General features: G+C 37.2%; 1 protein-coding gene across 12 annotated transcripts in view; it reads right to left on the bottom strand.

Moving 5' to 3' along the window:
- LOC106878978 (uncharacterized) overlaps window positions 1-22099 on the bottom strand; it is a 198143-nt gene that overhangs the window by 56189 nt on the left and 119855 nt on the right. Inside the window, exon 1 of one of the 12 annotated variants that reach the window (XM_089350387.1) lies at window positions 2212-3041. The exons of 10 other annotated variants lie outside the window; for them this stretch is intronic. The gene's annotated coding sequence lies outside the window, so the exon portion shown is untranslated. Of the gene's footprint in view, window positions 1-2211; window positions 3042-22099 lie in introns of those variants that run through there. One more of the 12 variants, XM_089350392.1, reaches the window with a different exon arrangement.

Genomic DNA, 22099 nt, shown 5'->3' with positions numbered 1-22099 from the left:
AAATGTCAAGATTTGGATAAGGTATTTATACAGTATGTTAAATCGTTTAAGTTGCAATCAATGTAGTTTATGTGGAAGAGACAGATAGAGGATAAAATCTCAATCTTCGTCTTTTGAAGATATTTATGATCAGTGACCTGGGAACTGATTCTATAGATAAGGTATGAAAGTAAAAGGCAAGGGATAGAAATAATTCACTAGAATAATATAGAAAGCGCTGAAAATACTGAACTTTAATAGATGTCAATATCTACAGTGAAATTTGTCTTTTACCCTTCAAGGGTCAATAAAGTATCAGTCAAGTACTGAAGTTGATTTAATCGACTATTTCCCCTTCCCTTAAAACGTAGCATACAATAATGTCAGAAATCGATATGTATAACCATGTTATTATACAAAGTAAGTTCGAATCCCAGGAGCTGATTTTTGTCTTTCCGCCTTCCATGAGTGTTAAAATAAAATACCAGACAATCTACAGGAGTCGATTCAGTTGACTATACGACCGATCCATACATGTATGGCCTTGTGTTTAAAGTAGAAAATGAGTATTTGTCGCCATATTTGACACGGGGAAAGGCATGCATATCACGAAATCTCAAATTTCTATAAATCTGTAAAAAGAAACCCATTTATAAATATATAAAAATCTGCTGAATTTTCATAACAAAAAATAAAAAGGCTTATCGTCTTAAGTTTTTATTTCCCTTTCTTTTCAAACAAAATAATAATTATTATCACATGAAAACAACTGAAGATGCCTTTTGTTTTTATTTCAGCTGCAATTTCGATTAAAACTAATCAGACAGATAATAAATAACATTAATTAGTAACTGAAAATATTTAAAAAAACTATCTCTCTGTTAAAAAAAAAAAAAAAAACCTCGTTACCCACTGGCAATTTCCTAAGTTTGAGTAATGCATAGAAGCAACAGTATTGTAGGCGCTTGGAAATAGACCGATGTGAATGTAAATATATGTGTGTGTCTGTATCTGTGTCGACATTTGCGCGCACACCCACACACTCCGAGGCAAACACAACCAAATGAATGTTAGCATACACACACATATATACATACACATAAGCAAGCAAAATTTTTTTTTCCACAACATACACACACAAATGGTAATGAATGCACACATACGTGGGTGGGTGTAAAAGGGTAAAATGTCGACATTTACATACATATAAAAGCAAGCAATCTGTTAATTTACGAAGAAAGATGGTTGGTATGCAAAAATGTGTACACACACACACACACACACACACACACACACGGCTACTACTACTACTACTACTACTACTACATCAAAGAGACATCAATCAGGAAAGGAAACATTTTTGCCTTAAAAGTAATTTGCCTTTGTTGTTTGGCAGACATCAGTAGAGCTGAGTCTAGCATAAAAAGGCTGGGGTAGGTAACCAAGCAAATTGAAAACCTGGTACGCACAGACTGCTGTGGTGCCGTCGTCTACCCCCAACCAGTCTATGCTTGTAGCTGCCTGGCATACCGAAAGGGTTTTGAGGGGAGGGCTATGACCAGGGAACACATCTTTAGTAGGAAACATTAGCCCCCAATGGGATATATATATATATATATATATATATATATATATATATATATATATATATATATATATATATAAATATGTGTGTGTGTGTGTAAGGAAACAGGGGTGGGGTTGACATTGAGTCGAGAAAGCATCATATACACTTGGCAGTAGTTTGGACAGCTTCAGAGTTTGTCCTTTAGCTGTTCATGTATGCTGAGTTTCTTTCCATCTACCCAAATAATGTAGGGAAAAGCTCAATTATAAGGTTTTGTTAAATGGACCGTTTTCGTGATTACTAAAATGAATCATTGCCATAAATATTAAATTATTATCGTTGCGTACAATATAAATACCTGCAAACCGAGGTATGGCGAAGGCAAACCAATATAGATAGTAATATGAAAATTGCGTTGTATAAGAGTACAAATAGCATGCATTAATTACAAATAAATATCAGAAAACATAATGGGAAAGGAATAGACCGATGCAACATCAAATGTGTGTGTGTGTAAAACACTACGATAATATATAAATATACATAAATAATGCAATGATGAATATAAATAGATAGCAATGCAAAGATGAATATAAAAATATAACAATGCAATAATATACAAAACAATACAGTTATATATATAATCCGTGTGTATATATATCTACCTTCGGAGTGAAGCTTATTTTACAAAGGTTGCAAAATAAGGAAAATAAACAGGAGAAAGCAGCAGATATGAATCTGTAGCAAAGTAGTCTATTAAATCAGCGGAGATAGTTTTTCGATTGCACATCAGTAGTATGTTCCAAGCGCAGATCCAGCAGTTTCGGAAAGGGTGCTGGTGGAGCTACAGTTAGGTTAAATAGAGAAATGGTGGTAGCACTTGTCGGCCGGCTGGCTAGCTGGCTGGTAGGCTGATTTAGGCCCTATAGTACATTTACAAGAGGCAGACAGACAGCTGGAGTGGCATCAGAAGTGGTAGCAGCAAACAAACCAAAGAAGCCGGCATATCGTAGCGGGGAGCAGTAAGAGTAGGAAATAGAAGCGGCGACCAAGAGTATCAAGCCTTGCTAACCTTCATCGCCTTTTGCTGCTGCTGCTGCTGCTGCTGCCGCTACTACTACTACTATTACGACGACCTACCATTTCCACTTCTACTACTACTATTATGACGTTCTGCCATTACTACCACCACCGCTTTTGCAACTACTACTACTACTACGGCGGCGACTAGCTACTAGCACTACTATTACGAGCAAACGAGGGTGCCTCGACCTGTTAAAAACAGCAGCTAGATCTGCATCAGATCACCCCATGTCGTTTCAAAATAATGGATATGTTGAACGCTGTAACTCTATAGAAACTGCCTGGAAAAGACGAGATGGCCATGGCTATTAAGTTGTTAACCGTAAGTCTTGTCAATCAAGGCTGATATAGGTTTAACTAACAACAACCATTACGACAACAATGACCTATCAATGTCACCACCACCACTTCTACCATGACGACGACGACCCTCTATCATGACCAGACACATCTAAACAATCCAGAAAAACACGCCTTCACAAGAAAAATAACGATAACACTAACAGTAAACAACAACAGCGACAAAAACAAAATATACCGTTGCTATATACCTTCCCAATGTCACAACGTTGCAGGTTTAAAATATACAGTTCATACACAAAAACTAAAAAGTTTATATAAAGTATAGAATCTAAAACAATTTTGCAAGCCTCTCTTCTGTTCACCTCCTCAGCCACATCACCTTGAGTAAAAAGTATACATTACAGAGTGGCGAGGACTCGCGAATCGGGATACGAAGCAGCAACCGCACTAGTGTCAATGAGCAGGTAGAGAGACATGGGGACAACAGTTCCTTAGTTTCATTAAGGACATGGCAACTTCTCTAGTGTTGGTGCCACAATAAAATGTATAAAGTACACTTATGTTAAGTGTTTGGCATTAGGAAGGGAATGCAATCATAGAAACCAAGTCTCCCCACTTCTCTAACAAATTGTAAATAAAAGTAAAACAAGGTCTTGTGACCAGTCTAGGTGAACAGTAACTCCAAATAAGAACTGACTTGGACTGTGATGACTTGTCTAATTATCCCAGCATAGAAATCAAGTAATGATGATGATGATGATGACATTAACATCATTAAAAACACCTTCATGGAACTAAAAGATTTTATCATAACTTACAATATTCATATAGCAATAATCCAAGGAATATTCTTACTACCAGAACATAATTCGTTCACAATTCCAAATTATGCCAAAATCGAACTAGCAAGATCCTTTGGTCTAACAACATGTAAAAGTGTGTATTCAATATAAAAATATAACAAATGACATTCATAAACTAACAGTGAATGACTACATTAAAAATGCAAAACTTTCAAAATAAAAACTAACCAAGCAAAGTGTATTAATAAATATATCTATGCCATTTTTCACCACATCGACCATCTCAGATTACATCTGCCAGCTACAGCACTTTAGCATTCTCACAAAAAAAAAAAGACATCATTAGAGGAAACTTCAATGCATTTCAACACCTGGTTTTTATATAGTACAGCTAGATAACAAGAGAGGTGATGTAGTATCTCAGCTAGACTTCCTTTACATCCTAAACAAATTACATCAACATACTGGTATTTCTCATCAATGACACCTCCACCTTTGTTCATCACTCATTAAATTTACCTATACTTCTATCTCTAACCATCTATTGATCCATTGCTCTCCCCTCTTCCTCATCATACATTGTCTGTATCCTCTCATATCCACCCTTTTGTATTGTGAGATGCTCTGGCATCCTGTTACTACCATCTCTATCTCCTTTCCAGCTATTCCCACCCATTGCAGGGTAGCTTCTATAACAAGACACCCGGGCTTGTCCCTCTATCACACTTTAACTTCTCAACACCTGGCATAGAACCACTGCCCCTCCTTCCCCCCTAATAGTTGAGGAGACTATTTTCTCCTTTCTTATTCTTTTGTCTTGCAGGTGATCTCACTAGTGTTGGCGGCATGTAAAAAGCAACCATTACACTCTGTAAAGTGGTTAGCTTTAGGAAGGGCATCCAGCCATAGAAGCACAGGAGCTCAGTGCAGTTCTATAGCTCATCAGATTCAGTCAAACCATCCAACACATACCAGCTTGGAAAATGGACATCAAATGATTATGATGATGATGATGCAAACACAAGCACATCCACACACACCAGACACTTGATAAACAACTACAACTCTTGACTACCACACAATAGCTATCACCATCACTTGCCAAACAATTTCCCAACTTTCTTCAAAGTACATACCAATTACCGCAAGATATTCACACACAAATGAAGAAAACAAAAACACTTTTACAAATTTCAAAAAAGCACAAAGAAACAAGTTCCATCAAGTAACTGGATAAAGATTGCTCAGAATTCAGCAATACTACAATAATTACCAACAGAGAAACACTGCAGAACACATATTCAACAAAATAATTATAGACACATCTAAAAAAAAAAAAAAAAAAGTACATATATCCCACAAGGCAACATCAAAACATATAACCACTATTACCACAGACCAGAAATAGCCAACCTCATGGAGGGGGGAAAAACATCAAATGCAATATATACACAACGAAAATAAACTCAGCATCAAACAACTGAATAATGAAATTTAAAAAAATAATAAGCTGCAGGAAAATAGAAAATAAGCAAACATTTGTATTTAATGTAAAACACAAAACACTATAAAGAGTAATTAAGCATAATCATCACCATTAACAAGTCATATCACATCCCATTTCACAGTAAGAACCTCAGATAATATACCCACACTGCAAGCACCAAGTAAACACCCTTATCAGACATTTCAGAATCCTAGTGGTGGGGGATGAGCAATAACGACATTCATGTGGAAATTGTGTGCATTGACAATAATCATCTGGCAGATTTGTTCCTGGAGACTTTCAGCACAAGGACTATGGATAACTTCCAGAAATCTCGACGATCTTACGGTACGAGTCCTAAATATCAGCCTTTTCCGTAACACCCGCACGATCTTCACTACGGTGTTAGGGTTAGGGTTTTAGTGTCAGGGTTAGGGTTTTAGGGTTAGGGTTAGTGTTTAGGGTTAGGGTTACGGACAGAATTCCCTAACCCTAAACCCTTCAAAATAAATCACGCTCTCTGTATGTCTTTCGCTTTTATAACGTCTTTTCCCTGTTTCTCTCCAACACTTTTTACGGAAAAGGCCAATATTTAGGACTTGTACCGTAAGATCGCCGAAATCCCTGACCTAGCGGTTCTATGGTGAAGTGAAGAGGCATTGATGGATAAACATAAATTCTACATATATGGAAATGCTGTCAACTGGGAATGACTGAAGATGCAAGCAAAGAAAATGAGACCATTCTGCATACACTGATTCTATGTCCAAGCATTGCTGACCTGTTGAACAGCTGCTGTTGTGTGCAGAACAGATCCAGCTATTGGTTAAATCCATTGTGAAGATTGTTTTGCTGCCTTCCTTTGTCCAGGAAGAGCAAGGAAGGTGCCACACAGTGGAACTGAATCCAGAACCATGTGGCTGAGAAGCAAACTTCTTACCTAATAGAAAGTTATTATTAAAATCTGGCAGAGAAGGCAGACAGTATTTAAGTATAGTTTCTTATTTCTTTATTGCCCACAAGGGGCTAAACATAGAGGGGACAAACAAGGACAGACAAAAGGGATTAAGTCGATTACATCGACCCCAGTGCATAACTGGTACTTAATTTATCGACCCCGAAAGGATGAAAGGCCAAGTCGAGCTCGGTGGAATTTGAACTCAGAACATAACAGCAGACAAAATACCGCGAAGCATTTCGCCTGGCATGCTAACGATTCTGCCAGCTTGCTGCATTTAAGTATAGTTTCTGCTGAGCTAAGTCCAAGATCCACTTCAGATTCCAATGCAAGATCCACACAATTTCAGATTCCAATGCTTATGTAAGAAATAGTTTTGAAACTCAGTAAAATAACAAGACCAATATTATTATTAGCAAAAGCAGCAACAATGACTCATCTTCCTCCTGATTACAGTAAACAGAGAGAAATAAAAATATAAGTTTATATAGCTAACTTACTCCCTAGCTTTAACTTGCTTTTCTCAAGAATGCATACATTATCATTACCATCAACCACCTCTACCATCTTCCTTATGGTGATGGTGGTGATGGTGAAGAGTGCTCTTTTCCATGCTGGTATGGATTAGATAAAGGGTCTGCACAACAGCATTATATTCACCTGTTAATCTCAACACTGTGGCATTCTGTAAATAAGGTTTTATGCTCTCTACAGTTATTGATCTAACTAGTTATCTCAAAATTTAACAACATCTGAAACCTGATTAAAATTAATTAATAGACGAACGGGTGTGGCTGTGTGGTTAAGAAGCTTGCTTTCCAACCACATGGTTTTGGGTTCAGTTTCACTATACAGCACTTTGGGCAAGTGGTCTGGGCTGAGTAATACCTTGTGAGTGAATTTAGTAGACAGAAACTGTGTGGAAACCTATTATATAAATATGTGTGTGTGCATGTAAGTCTGCGTTTGCCCCACACTACCACCACTTGACAACTGGTGTTGGTTTGTTTATAACCCTATAAGTGATTCAGCAAAAAAGGCTGATAGAGTAACCACCAGACTTAAAAGTAAGTACTGGAGTCAATCTGTTCAACTAAACCCTTTATGGTGGAGGCACGTGGCTTAGTGGTTAGGGTGTCAGCATCATGATCGTAAGATTGTGGTTTCAATTCCTGGACCAGGTGACGCGTTGTGTTCTTGAGCAAAACACTTCATTTCACGTTGCTCCAGTCTACTCAGCTGGCAAAAATGAGTAACACTGTGATGGACTGGCGTCCTGTCCAGCTGGGGAACACATACGCCATTGAAACAAGGAAACTGGGCCCGTGAGCCTGGCTAGGCTTTAAAAGGGCACATTTTTTTTATTTTTTAAACCCTTTATGGCAGAGCACCCACATGACTACAGTCCAATAACAAACAAGTAAAAGAAAGGATAAAAGCCCAATAAACTTTTACAGAAGTGGAATAGCTGAATGGATAGTTAGTCAACTATCTGTTCACAGGTGCTCCAGCATGGTCTCAATTGTGAATCTAAAATGAACTAGAGAACTAAAGAGCCATTAGTTCAAATTCAATGCTGGCTTTTTTTTTTTTTTTTTTTTTTGCTTATGAATGAAGCAGTTTATTTTCAACTGTCTTCATGTCAACCACATGGTTCCGAGTTCAGTCCCACTGCGTGGCACCTTGGGCAAGTGTCTTCTACTATAGCCTTGGGCCTTGTGAGTGGATTTGGTAGACGGAAACTGAAAGAAGCCTGTCGTATATATGTATATATATATATCTATGTGTGTTTGACAACCGATGCTGGTGTGTTTACGTCCCCGTGACTTAGCGGTTCGGCAAAAAGAGACCGGTCGAATAAGTACTAGGCTTACAAAGAATAAGTCCTGGGGTCGATTTGCTCGACTAAAGGTGGTGCTCCAGCATGGCCGCAGTCAAATGACTGAAACAAGTAAAAGAGAGAGAGTATGTCCTTGATCACTTGGGAATGTAATCTACAATAGACTGACATCCTATTGAAGGAAAAATTTATTCCTGATACACTTGATACCATGAAATTGGAACTAAACACCAGTCCTTAAAAGAATATCAGGGGTTATAAGGAGGTATTTATAGGTATTTATCTTACACTGTATAACCTCATGAGTTGTAGGAGCACCCCCTTAAAAACTTAGTTTTACAGAGTATACATAAAGAATGAGAGGATAAACAACATCATCTTTAATTGAGCTACACTCAATAACAGGAATTCATATAAGTGATCATTGTAAGCAAATGAACTACATATGAAGTGCAGCTCAAACTTACAACAGTGAGCTTGTACCAACTCTTAATGCCTATTTACACCTATTTACCACTCTCAGAGCTAATTAATGAGTTTATGGCCAAAGCACTTACTCCTCTTATGGCACAGTCTTCATCATCATTATCAACAACATTTAATGTCCATTTTCCATACTGGCATGGGTTGGATGGCTTGACAGAAACTGGCAAGGCCAGAGACCACAGACCGTGGAACTTGATGTAGTAAGTTTTTGTCAAGCCATCCAACCCATGCCAGCATGGAAAACAGACATTAAAGGATGAGGATGATGATGATGATGAAGACTGTGCCATAAGAGAGGCAAGTGCTTTGGCCATGAAATCATTAATTAGTTCTGAGAGCAATGAGTTGTTTCCACTCTGTGACATTTACTTTCACCTAGGTGGATGGCACTATTTGAGAATTAAGCTTGTGAACCAGAGCCATTACCTGCTAAAGTGACACCATATTAACTCAACCAGCTGTATTTCTCAAATAACAAATTTGTTTTAGATAACTATAACATTGTTTGCCAGATACTTTTAAGGAAGATAATTTGGGTGCCAACAGTATATCTATCAACTATATTATATTCCTGCATTGAAAACAAAACAAGAAGGCAAAAATTGAAAACTTATATGCAAGAGCTGATAGTTGTAAACTTTCACCTGTGACCTAAACATTTGTGCCAGAGTACTAATGTTATCATTATCACATGCATATTACCCAGGGATGCATCTGCACAGAGAGTAAGGAACACAATTTGCTTCAGGTCATCATATTTATTGTAGTCAAAACAAAAGCTAATTTATCGATCATTCTTAATGAGTGAGGAGAATAACATGTTAGATCAATGAATAAATATTTAAATCTGATTTTAATTGTTATGAATTACATGCAATTCATCTTTGTTATTGTATGCATAGAAGGATAGTTTAATTTATTATTGTAAGATATGATAAAGTAAAGATATGGTAGTGAATAAATAGAAACAGGAATGTGTTGGACTGTATGACTTGAACTGAGTTCACTGATTCTGCTATTGGAGATAAAAATAAGTACAAGCATCAGTAATCCAATGAGGTGGATACAATGAGCTACAAGGCTATTCTCTACAAAAATTGACCTGAGTGTCTTATCCCACTGGATTATAGGGATACCATGAAAGAATTAATATAACTGATCTTAAATAAATTAACTTGATAGGGGTGACCCCTCTCCTTTCTATATACACACAAGGAGTAGAAGTTACTACAGCAAGTTACTAAAATACTAGTACAGCTAGTAATCAAAGCTATTTTACATCGCTGCTAAATCTTAGGGTGACTGGGTTGTCCCTTCTTTACAACACTAAAGCAGTGCTACCGCCTGGAGAGGAACTACCAAACTTTCAGCTTGTTTGGTCACCATTATAGGTACTAGTAAGAAATTGCAGTTAATTCAGTCAACAACTCTTCCTATCCTATAAATAGTGCCCCTTAGAACTTCAACAGTAAAAAAAAAAGAAAACAATGCAAAGAACCAATGAACGAACTCTGTGTAGTTGTCATCCAATTAGGAATTACCTGGTCTTCCTTAAAATTACACCCTATTATCTTGAAAAAGGGAACGGTACAATCAGACAATAAAGTTGCTGGTATACAAAACAAGGGATAGTAATAGCTGGAACATCTTTGATTATATGTCAGCTCACTTAAGCTGACCTGGGACTATACAACATTATGCAATAGGCTCACCCATTACTTCATATGGTAAACCACTACATGTCAGAGATGAGATATCAGGAGCAGACCTGGTCATTTGACTAAGTGTAAGTGTCATAAGTTTGGCCACTCAGTGACTATACAATAACAACAACAGCTATGCCTTTTGAGAGACCAACAATGTCAGAGACTGATAGTTCTTAAATCCAGTTAATGCAACTTGGTTGGTAAGCCCAGCATTTTACATTCATTTTCTACAACATGTGTTGGGTTTTAAGGTGTGTCACTAACTGATGTGCTCTCTCTCTCTCTCTCTCACATACACACACACACTCACACACACACACACACACACACACATACACACACACACACACACAGAGTTTCCATCAACCAAATTCCCTGAAAAGGCTCTATTGGTCAGCCTAGGGCTATAGTAAAATATATTTGACCATGTGCCATTAAGTGGGGTTGAACCTGAAACCACATGGTTGTGATGCAAACTTCTTAACCACCCAACCAACATATCATCATCATCATTATCATCATTTAACGTCCGTTTTCCATGCTGGCATGGGTTTGACGAGAGCTGACCAGGTGAAGGTCTGTTCAGGCTCCCTGTCTGTTTTGGCATGGTTCCTACAACTGGATGCCCTTCCTAACGCCAACCACTTTACAGAGTGTGTTGGGTACTTTTACACAGCGCCAACACAAGTGCTTTTGACATGGCCCCAACACATACAAGCCCACAAGATTAGGGATGTTCTGCTGGAGAGTGTTGCAGGGGATGAGGCTGTATTCCAAAACAACCATGCTTTTACTTAGCTTCGCATATCTTACTGAGTCTACACCTGTCACATGTTCCCTCTAAAATAAAATGAAGGGATATATACAGAAAAAGAAAAACAGGGGATGTTGTGACTTTCATACATTCTATGAGAACATTAACAATACAAATGATGAATTAGAACTCAGTTACAAACCCTTATTGTCTTTTGTTCAAATCATCGTCTATAAGGCTTAGATATTAACAGTTAACCAATTATTTTTTCCCAGCTGTACAAAGCAGTTTATTCAAAAATGTTTTGAGTTGTTTTTGTTTTTGTAACTGGTGGTAGAGGGAAATCATAAAAATTCTTTATAAATTTTCACTCAACCATACATACATATATATATATATATATATATATATGACATATATATTATTTTATCACATATCAATTTTTAAATATCCTGATAATGTAAAAAGTTATCAAAACATTTTCATTTATTTTTTGTTCCTAGAATTTCTTTCGCAAAAAAAATAAATCTTTTTCTCATTACTTTTAAGATTTTGGCTTTAAACTTGAATGAGTGTGTGTGTGTGTGTGTGTATAAGACAGAGAAAGAAAAAGGAAGTGTACATGCATACAAATGCACACGCACACACAAATGTTCTGAATAACATGACTTTCTTTAGAAATTACATAATTTAATAGCTAATATCTAACACTACAGACTGCAAAATAATGAACTGTAATAAATCACAATCATCATCATCATCATCATCTTAATGTCGATGGCTTAATGTTGATAGGAAAGAAAATTTTCTTTCCAATAAAGTCTTGTGCAATGCAGTATCCAATGACCTTGTGAACCAATATAAATGGTCAACACAGGGCTATGGCTGTTCATTCCAAGGTGATCTGGCTATTTATTTCCAGTAACTACTACTAACTGAACTGCTGCAATGTTAAATGAGGTATTCAAAATACAGCAACACAATGGAATGAAAGCCAGCATGTATTTGACCATTGTGATGAATTGTCTTTACAGGTGGATGCCCATCTGTTTGATAACTACTCAACCATTAAATAGAAGCCAGTTAATTAATAATTAGTCAGAGAGACAGTGCCAATGACCTTGGTATGCCTACAGCAACGCAGAGTTTTCTCCCTTGCTCTGAGACTATACAATGGGTGTGGTAAGATTTGAATTTATGATAATATTGTTGATAAATTGCTCAGTATGTTGAGCTCATGGCTATTATATCAACCAACACACACACACACACACAATACAATACAACATAAATTTAATACAATTGTTCACACAAAGCACACTATATGTATCCTGGTTTGTAAGAAGAGATATCCCATGTTGTAAGAGTCAACTAAGAAGGTTGGTATCAGAAAAAACATGTATATCTTACAGAAATATGCTAACTGTACACAAACCTATTCATGCAAGAGAGAAACTACATTACTGTGATATCTGTGGTAAAGGATACCCTGTGAAATTTAACTTACACTCAAATGTATTCAGTATTATCTATGTAAATCATTTTCTCAAATAACAAAACACAAACATATTTATACAAGAGAGAAACTATATCACTGTGATATCTGTGTAAATCATTCTCTAAAGATGTTACTAAACTAAATATGTATGTATTCATTCAGACATTTAACGATATTTCTGTCAACATTTAGAGTGTGATAAATATAGTTCAGCAAACATAGTACTACATTTTTGTACATCAAATTGCTTTTCTCACTGGCATAAAACACTGCCTCAACTAATGGTGATGGTCACCTGGCTATGGATGCCTTTAACAGAATCCACTCTTAGTTGCAAGCATTTAGACCAGATCTGCCAGCAGAAGCCTGGTCCAAATGCCTACTCCAACTAGTTTTTTCTAATCACAATGGTCCAAAACCATTGTTTAATTCCCCACCATCACCACCACCTTCCTTCCAAGATATGATACCAGTCTATGACATTTCTAGAACATTTAATATCCGTTCCCCACAAAGACAGAGAACTGAAGTATATATCGTCTTGTCATGGCCTAAGTTACAAGGAAATATTTGCGGTGGACCTGAACCCAAGATCCATGAACTTATAATCCAATAAATTATCCACTTAATATCAAATCTCATACAGCTTCCCAATCTTGAGGTATCCCCTACATCAGTGGTTCACAAACTTTTTCAGGCTGCCACCCCCTTGATACCCTGACTATGTTCCTAGCACCCCCACCCCAACTAACCATCACAAACATAGACCTCTTTCTGAAGCAAATTCAAAGCAACTGTATTTCACAAATAAAACTTAACCTGACGAACCCATTATTTTGTTGTTTTTACATGAATCGCTACCCAATTATCGCCCCACATTTTACATGAATCGCTACCCCATTATTGCCCCCACCTTTCTTCAATATCCCCTTGGAACTTTCCACCACTCCCAGGGCAGCAATACTGCTCACTTTGGGAACCACTGCTCTTCATGATTGCTAGAAATAGCAACTAAATCTCATATATCAACAGTCAAACAAGAAGGAAAGATACAATGGGAAATTTTGTCCTACGTATGCAAAATGATGAGCTACTGATAGAAGGAATGATCTTGATCATTAGTCTACTTCATTGGAGCTGATTTGGAGACAAACACAACAGACACATTGTATAGACCACCACACTATGAAGCAATGCAAAACTCTTTATATCAGAAAATTCATCAGCTTCACAAGGCTTGTTCTATATTGTATAACACTGGATCTATAAATAGATATATATATATACAGAGAGAGCGAGAGAGAGAGAGAGAGAGAGAGAGAGAGAGAGACTAAGATCTAATAAAAGATTTGGCACTATATGACAATGGTCCATATACATAACTGATGAATACCTGACAGACATAACTTTCAATGAAATTATCCTTTTCTGTCTTTTAGGTTAGTGGGACAGACAAATATAGAAATAGAGAGGATTTGCATTTAACACTGCTACATAACAAAACACTCATCAGTTAGTCAGTAATCCCACTGAAACAAACTGCTGTTGTTGTTGGTGGTGGTGGTAGTGGTTGTCTTATTTAACCAGAAGTAAACTGTCTTGTCATCCAGAACTACATTGTCCATATTTTTTAAGATGGTAAGATATGATTTGAGGAAGATTTGGCTGCTATTTCTAGCAGATAGAATGACCACATAATTACCTCATTAGAACAAATTATTTCAATATATTTCTTTGTCTTAGTGAGTAGTGATCACAGTAACATAGGTTGTAAGCTTCTGCCAAACTAAAGGTGTTTGGTTAAGAGAACAATGAAAACAGGCAAAGGGTACACAGAGGCATGACATCTCCTTATTCTTAAGCTATTTTACTTCTACTTTTAAGGAGTGGTGGGTCGGGGCTTATAGCAGCTAACCTTCCCAACCTCAGCCTCACAGATTTTAAACATACTCCTAGTCCCTAAACCTATTTCCATTACTGGACCCAGGTTTGATAATTAGAGGTGACTATTTTATTTGACTGGCCATTAATGCCTCTTGTAAAAAAATAAACATCACAACGTCCCTCTCGCCCCTCCCAGTTATGTGATTTCAAGCTTAATAGTAATGAATTTATTGTATACAGTGTTCAGATGCACTACAACTCACCAGAAAAAGTAGCCAAAAGTGTATAAACTGTACATAGAATATGCACAGGAAGTGAACAATAAACGAATCATTTTTAAAAAAAAGTGGGGCACATCAGGTGTACTGTTGACGAATTTCAGGAAGCATGGAAGTTTTGAAGGATCTAGTGTTCCAACAGTGAACAACTGATGCAGATAGTTTATGATAAACTGTTTCCGAAAACCATGAGTGCTGTGTTGCTTTTTGAGTTTGTAATTCAAAAAGGTACCCTAGGTTGTTGTTGGAAGGATGGTGGATAATCTTGCGGATGTCTACCAAGTCAGTTGCCAGACAACAGAGCTTTAATGTATCCCTGCCCAGGTAAGCAAAATGTTTAGAGTAAGGTAGATGCTACCTTGTGGATATTTGTCTGGTTGCATGTTTCTGAAAAGTTTCCAGTAGATTGACATGCCGACCAAGATAGGGGTTCCAGGCTGATGATGCAAACTCAGAGAGTGTGGAAATACCATAGTCGTATACAGCTTTAAATAAATAGCTGGAGAGTGGATGACAAAGGTCTTACTGGGTGATGCTAAGACACTCTCAGCCTTCTTGACAATCTTAGAGATGTGCACAAGTGTGAGACATATGAAATTCAAAAAGGTGCCCAAAGTTGTTGTAGGAAAGATGGTGTATAATCTTGTGGGTGTCTACCAAGTCAGTTGTCAGATAAGAGATGCTTTAATTGTACAGAGCAGAACCTTGAGCAATAAATGCCTTTTATTTTAACCACAGGTCAACCTGTCTTCACCACAATCTCTTTTCTTTTCCAAATGGAGTAACCATATATGTCCCTCTATCATAATTTAGCCTCTCATCACCTTGCACAAAGCCATCTCTATTAATACTACTACTCCCTCAGTTCAATGCGCATCACTTGGTGACCTCACTAGTGCTGGTGCTATATAAAAAAACACTCAGTACACACTGTAAAATGGTAGGCATTAGGAAGAGCATCCAGCCACCAAAACCATGTCAGAGCCGACTTTGAAGTTTGATGTAATTCTCTGGCCAGTGTAGAAAATGGATGTTAAATGATGACGATGACGATGACGATGACAACAAGAATAAGTGGAAGCTTGTCAGAGAGAAAACTTCTGCTCTTAGGTGGTAGACTTAACATACTGCCTGGCTCCACACCACCACTTCTCTTTTAGGTATTTTTAGCAGAGGCCACTGAGAATAACTTTTGTCTTTTCTTCATACCAGTCTCAGAGGCTCAGAGAATTACATAGGCACTGCCCCTTCCTCCTCTAAGTTGGTAAAAAAAAATCCATTAATGTTAATATAACTGATCTTACATTGATAGAGGCATTGATCATGAAAATTCAATGTATTTATCTTTTATTTGTTTCAATTATTGGACTGTGGTCATACTGGAGAACTGCTTTTAAAGGATTAAACAAACTGACCTAGTGCTTCTGTTTTTGTTTAAAACCTGGTACTTGTTCCATCAATCTCTTTTGCTAAATTGTAAAAATGTAAATATTTTAGCTGTGTGGTAAGAAGCTTGTTTCCAACCACATGGTTTGAAGTTCAGTCCCACTGTGTGGCACCTAGGGCAAGTGTCTTTTACTACAACTTTGGGCCAACCAAAGCTTTGAGAGTGGATTTGGTAGACATAAACTGAAAGAAGCCCATTGTGTGTGTGTGTGTGTGTGTGTGTCTTTGTGTATTTGTCTCTCATCATTGTTTCACAACCAATGTTGGTGTGTTTATATCCCTGTAACTTAGCAGTTTGGCAAAAGAGACTGATAGAATAAGTACTAGACTTACAAAGAATAAGTCCTGGGGTTGATTTATTTGACTAAAACTCTTTGAGGCGATGTTCGAGCATGGCCACAGTCAAATGACTGAAACATGTAAAAGAATAAAAGAATAAAGAAAAAAATCAACACCAGTTGACAAGCAGGTGGGGGTGACAAAGACACACACACACACACACATACAGGTTTTTACACAGTTTCCATCTACCAAATTCACTCATATGGCATTGGCTGGCCCAGAGTTATACTAGAAGACACTTACCCAAAGTGCCACAGTGGGACTGAAGTAGAATCCAAGTGGTTACAAAGCAAGCTTCTTAAATACACAGCCATACCTCCTGCCTCTATTTACTTAGTATTGGAATCACATGCGATAAATATCTAATTTACAATTTCGCAACATTTCAGTTTGTAGGAATGAAAGGAAATATTAAGACTGTGTGACACTCATACCAATACTTTTTACATGCATGTAAACGGTATGAATGTCACACAATCATATAAAATTTAGATGAGTAAAGGAAGGAGAGGGAAAAAAATTAAGTGGTCTGAATGAAAAGAAAGGAACTAGTCATGAAAACTAAACAATGGGTTTAGTTTGCAGTGAGTTTATCACAGAAATCCTTATTTCCGATATCTGAATATACCCCTCTCTTCCCCACACTGCATAAACACAAAAGCATTATTTTTAGGAAAACAAATGTAGTAAATATAATCGCTCCCACATTGATTTGTTATGGGCACTAGTTAGTTCTTTTATTGTTCATTTTACCTACCTACCTACTACTCCTACCCAGAGGATGAAAGGTAAAAATCAGTCCTGGTTTTGACCCAGAACGATGAATTATGTAATTAGAACAAGGGCAAACACACACACACAATGACAACAACAGTAGCAGCATAGCCAATGCCACCACCACTTTAGTATTGACTCTCCTAATCATTTAATTCCTCTGGTAAATATTATGATTAATATTACTGCCAAGGCAAAGCTGACAAAATCATTAGTGTGCTGGACAGAATGTTTGGAGGCATTTCTCCCCAACTCTTTATGGTCAAATTCCGCTATGGTCAACTTTGCCTTTCATCCTTTCAGGGGCAATAAAATAAGTACCAGTTCAGCACTAGGGGTCGATATAATCAACCTACTCCTACACTAAAATTCCTGGCCATGCGCCAAAATTCAAAACTTTTAAAGCAATGTACTGGCAGAATTGTTAAGGCATAGGATAAAATGCTTTGCAGCATTGTTTACATTCTGAGTTCAAATCCTACCAAGCTCAATTTTGCATCACATCCTTTCAGAGTCAATAAAATAAAGTATCAGTTCAATACTAAGGTTAGTAGTATCAACTAACCCCCTTTTCCTCCATACTATTCACTTTTGACCAAAACCTGAAACAATATTAGATGCAACAGCAAAACCAAAAATGGGTTCCTGAGCAAATAACCAGGGCTGGCTCAAGGAACTGGAAACTCAGGCAGTTGCTCAGGGTGCCATGGAGGATGTGTGACAAAGAGAAGGAAATTTCCACGACCATCAGCTTGTAGATGCCAAAGTTCATCTAGCTTGGAGTGCCAGCAACCCTAGGGCCGGTCCTGCAAAGGACCTCTATTATTTCATATGTGCATGTGTGTGTGCATATATGCATATTTGTCTGTTTTACTGCAACATGATCATCATAAACATGCAGAGTCCAACCATCTCAGGTAAACAGCTATATAATAAATATATTGATTTCTTACAGTGGCACAGATAACCAAACTGATGCATACCTAGTACTTAATTTATCAACAGCACTTGTGCTGGTGGCACGAAAAAACATTCGAGTGAGGTTGTTGCCAGTGCCGCTTGACTGGCTCCTATGCAGGTGGCACGTAAAAAAAAAACACCATTTGAGCATGGCTGCTGCCAGTACCGCCTGACTGGCCCTCGTGCTGGTGACACGTAAAAAGCACCCACTACACTCTCAGAGTGGTTGGCGTTAGGAAGGACATCCAACTGTAGAAACTCTGCCAGATCAGATTGGAGCCTGGTGCAACCAGCTGATTCGCCAGTCCTCAGTCAAATCGTCCAACCCATGTAGCATGGAAAGTGGACGTTAAACGATGATGATGATGAGTTAGGATGAAAGTGTAGTCGACTACTATGTCACTAGATTACTGTGCAGCGACACATAAAAGCACTCATGTGACAACACATAAAAGAGCCCATGCAGCAATGTGTAAAAGCCTGTGTAGCAACACATAAAAGTGCCTATGCAGCAACATGTAAAAGCACTCATGCAGTGTCATGTAAAACCACCTATGTGGTACCACATAAAAGCATCCAGCAAACTCTGTACAGTAGTTGATGTTAGGAAGGGCATCCAGCTGTAGCAGCCATGCCAGTTCTGGTCAAACTGTCCAACCCATGCCAGCATAGACAACAGATGTTAAATGATGACAATGATGACGATGAAGTTACTGTGGAATAACACTAACACTTCAGTTACTCAAGCAAGCACCTTTAACTCTTTTAATACTAATTTACCTGTGACCACCCTGGTTCTGCGATACAAATTTCCTAATTTAAAGTGCTCTAAATTAGAATCTTCCATCAAAATCCTGCGTTAGTTTGTTCTGAGCACCAGCTTAATAATGACCAAGCTCTTTTAGTAAATTCATTATTTTCAAAACTGACAGAAATAAAGGCAATGTATGTAAGTGGAAGTATAGTAACAAAAAGAGTTGTGGAGAGGGGGCACCCAGGAATCACTACACAACAAACAGTTAAGTGGATAGTAAAACTACATTTTGTTGTGGAAGTCTAATAACATTGAAGCATGTCTGGAATTGTCATTGCACTTGCCAAAGTTAATGATCAACCCCAAGGCCTCATTCAATATAATTCTAATTAGTTTAAATTTCAGAGTTGTTTCCCTTACCTTCCTTTGCCAGAAGTAATCAATTAAGTGGGTTTGGTATACAGAAACTGTATAAAGAAGCCCGTTGCATGTGCGTGTGTGTGTGTGTGTGTGTGTGCGTGCGCGCGTGTTATTCCATACCTTGATATTGTGACACTGGCAAGCCCGAGGGTTGCACCAGACCCCAGTCATGTTTTTTATGTGGCACCAGCACAGGTGCTCTTTATGTAGCACCAGCATGATGTCTCTCTGTGAGTGTGTATTCTTTTTTCATCTTGACAGACATAATATAATTTTTTTAAATTATTTGATGCATTACATTAAATGTGTTAGCTACATGCCCCACTACTTGAACTTTTAAAGCAGTTAAACATTAAAATTCTCAAGTCCATCCATCCTATGTTCATAATAAGGCAAATAATAAATAAATCTAGAGAAAATAATTAACTGAAGAATGACATGAGGTAAAATATCTAAAAGTGAAAAGGAAACATACAAAAACCAAATGCACACAGTCAGGAAAAAAAAAATAATGAGGATAGATATTATACAAAGAAAAGACCCATTTCAAATAAAGGACCAGAAAGCTTTTGTGCGTTTGTGTGTGTGTTGTGTTACACTATTGGCATGAATCAGTGGAATACTCAGCCACCTTGCAGATTAATACAATGAGTATGTCATCTACTTGATTCAACAATATGATGAAATCAGTTGGAGCATCTAAGTCTATCAATATTGTATGATATCTACCTATATTTAACTGGTTTCACAGTTTACACTGATAACATTGAAACTGGTTAAATCTTTAAATATATTTAAAAAAACATTTTTTAACTATTCTTACTGCATTTTTAACTTCTATTATATATATATATATATATATATATATATATATATATATATATACACACACACACACACATCTCTCTCTCTCTCTCTCTCTCTCTCTCTCTCGCATATATATATATATAAATCCCCAAAATGGAACAAGAACGCACAACAGACAACAATAAAACATCCAGAGATACAAAGACAGACAGGAAAAACAACAAAAAGACGACAGCAAAAAACAAGGACAGGTCATTCACAGCCTTCTCTCATCAGTCAAGAATCCAGATCACATATATATATATATATATATATATATATATATATATATATATATATATATATATATGCACATATTTATATCATCATCATCATCATATATTATATTATATTATATATATAATGGTTAGAGAGAATATAAAGACATGGACACCAGTTGCCATTATTATTCAGGTCAAGAAAAACATTTTTTTAAAAACCTTAGTCTCACATGTAAGTAACTAGGTCATGAGAATTTTTGGTCTGGTGAACTATAGTTAACCTCAGCTAAATTAAATAAGATAAATATGACCAAGGAGGACTAGACAGAAATGACTTGCTTTCTTTTCAGCCAGCATCAAAGTTCTACTTAAACAATTTTCTGGGTTAAGAATCACAGTTTACTGTTGGATAAACTGGTTCACTGACAAAGTTACTGACAAGTATTATTATTATTTATTTTCTGCCAGCAATTGGTTTGATAAGGTAATTTATGTGTCAGTCAAGATATAGGGTGCCTATTATTCTGTTTTTTAGAGTGAGGTTGCAGGAAAAAAATGCACTGCACTGGACAAAATACCAAACAGTATTTAAATTTGTACCTCTGTTTCTGAGTTTAAATGCCATGAAGATCAATTTTTCAATGTTATGCGTTTTTGTTTTTTAACATCACAGGCAAGATGACTCCTTTCCCTTTTGTGTACAAATGTAGCTTGCGAACCATCCACACAATAAAACACTTAACATTTTCCACCAAAAAAACACAAAAAATATAACCCAGGGCTGATCCAACAAATCACCTTTCCTCCACAAATACAAACATCACATAAACCTAAATACATATTACTTTGTCACCCCTTCTGTGGCCCATATGCATGCCATACAAAAGGGAAAAACCCATTGGTTAATATAAGCCTAGATACACAATACCTGAAAAAAATACAAAAAGATTAGTCACAGCTAGAATGCTTTTGATTATAGGTATACAAATATAAGGGGATTAAACAACAATTTTCCCCATACGTAAACTCCCACGGGAGCACTAGGGTTCTTGATATATGAAATTTTGAAAAGAAACCAACATCAAGTACTCCCTATGTAGGGCTTCCTTGCCTGAAATCTAAATCTATTTCATTTCACTATACACCAACATACACATCATCATCAACATTATCATTTAATGTCCGTTATCCATACTGGCATGGGTTGGACGGTTTGACTGGGTTGGCATGCTGGAAGGCTGCACCAGACTCCAGTCTGATTTGGCATGGTTTTCTATGACTGGATGCCCTTCCTAATGCCAACTACTCAGAGAATGTAACGGGTGCTTTTATGTGCCATTTGCATGACACTGGGGTGCGTTTACATGCCACCAGCATGGGTGCCAATTTGCATGACACCAGTATCTGCCACAACTGCAATTTTGCTCAGCTTGATGGGTCTTCTTCTCAAGCGCAACATAATGCCAAAGGTCTGAGTCATTGCCTCTGTGAGGCCTAACACTCGAAAGGAACTCAGCCACTTTGCCTCCATGAAGCCTCCATTAGTTTATATTGCCATATACCTAACTATAGATTAGTGACCATCAGATTAAGAACAAAGTCTTATAAGTCAATGAGTGCTAGATACAGCAGTATATGCCTCATTAAAAACTTCTCCGACTGTTTTACGAGGAAGAGAATATTAGAAGTGCCTCTTCCCAGCATCAAGCCA

Source organism: Octopus bimaculoides, chromosome 1 (assembly GCF_046866305.1).
Source record: "Octopus bimaculoides isolate indiv1 chromosome 1, ASM4686630v1, whole genome shotgun sequence".
NCBI classification, from domain to species: domain Eukaryota; kingdom Metazoa; phylum Mollusca; class Cephalopoda; order Octopoda; family Octopodidae; genus Octopus; species Octopus bimaculoides.
Note: the sequence above shows the minus strand (reverse complement) of the source record. Positions and strands in the feature narration are given on the sequence as shown.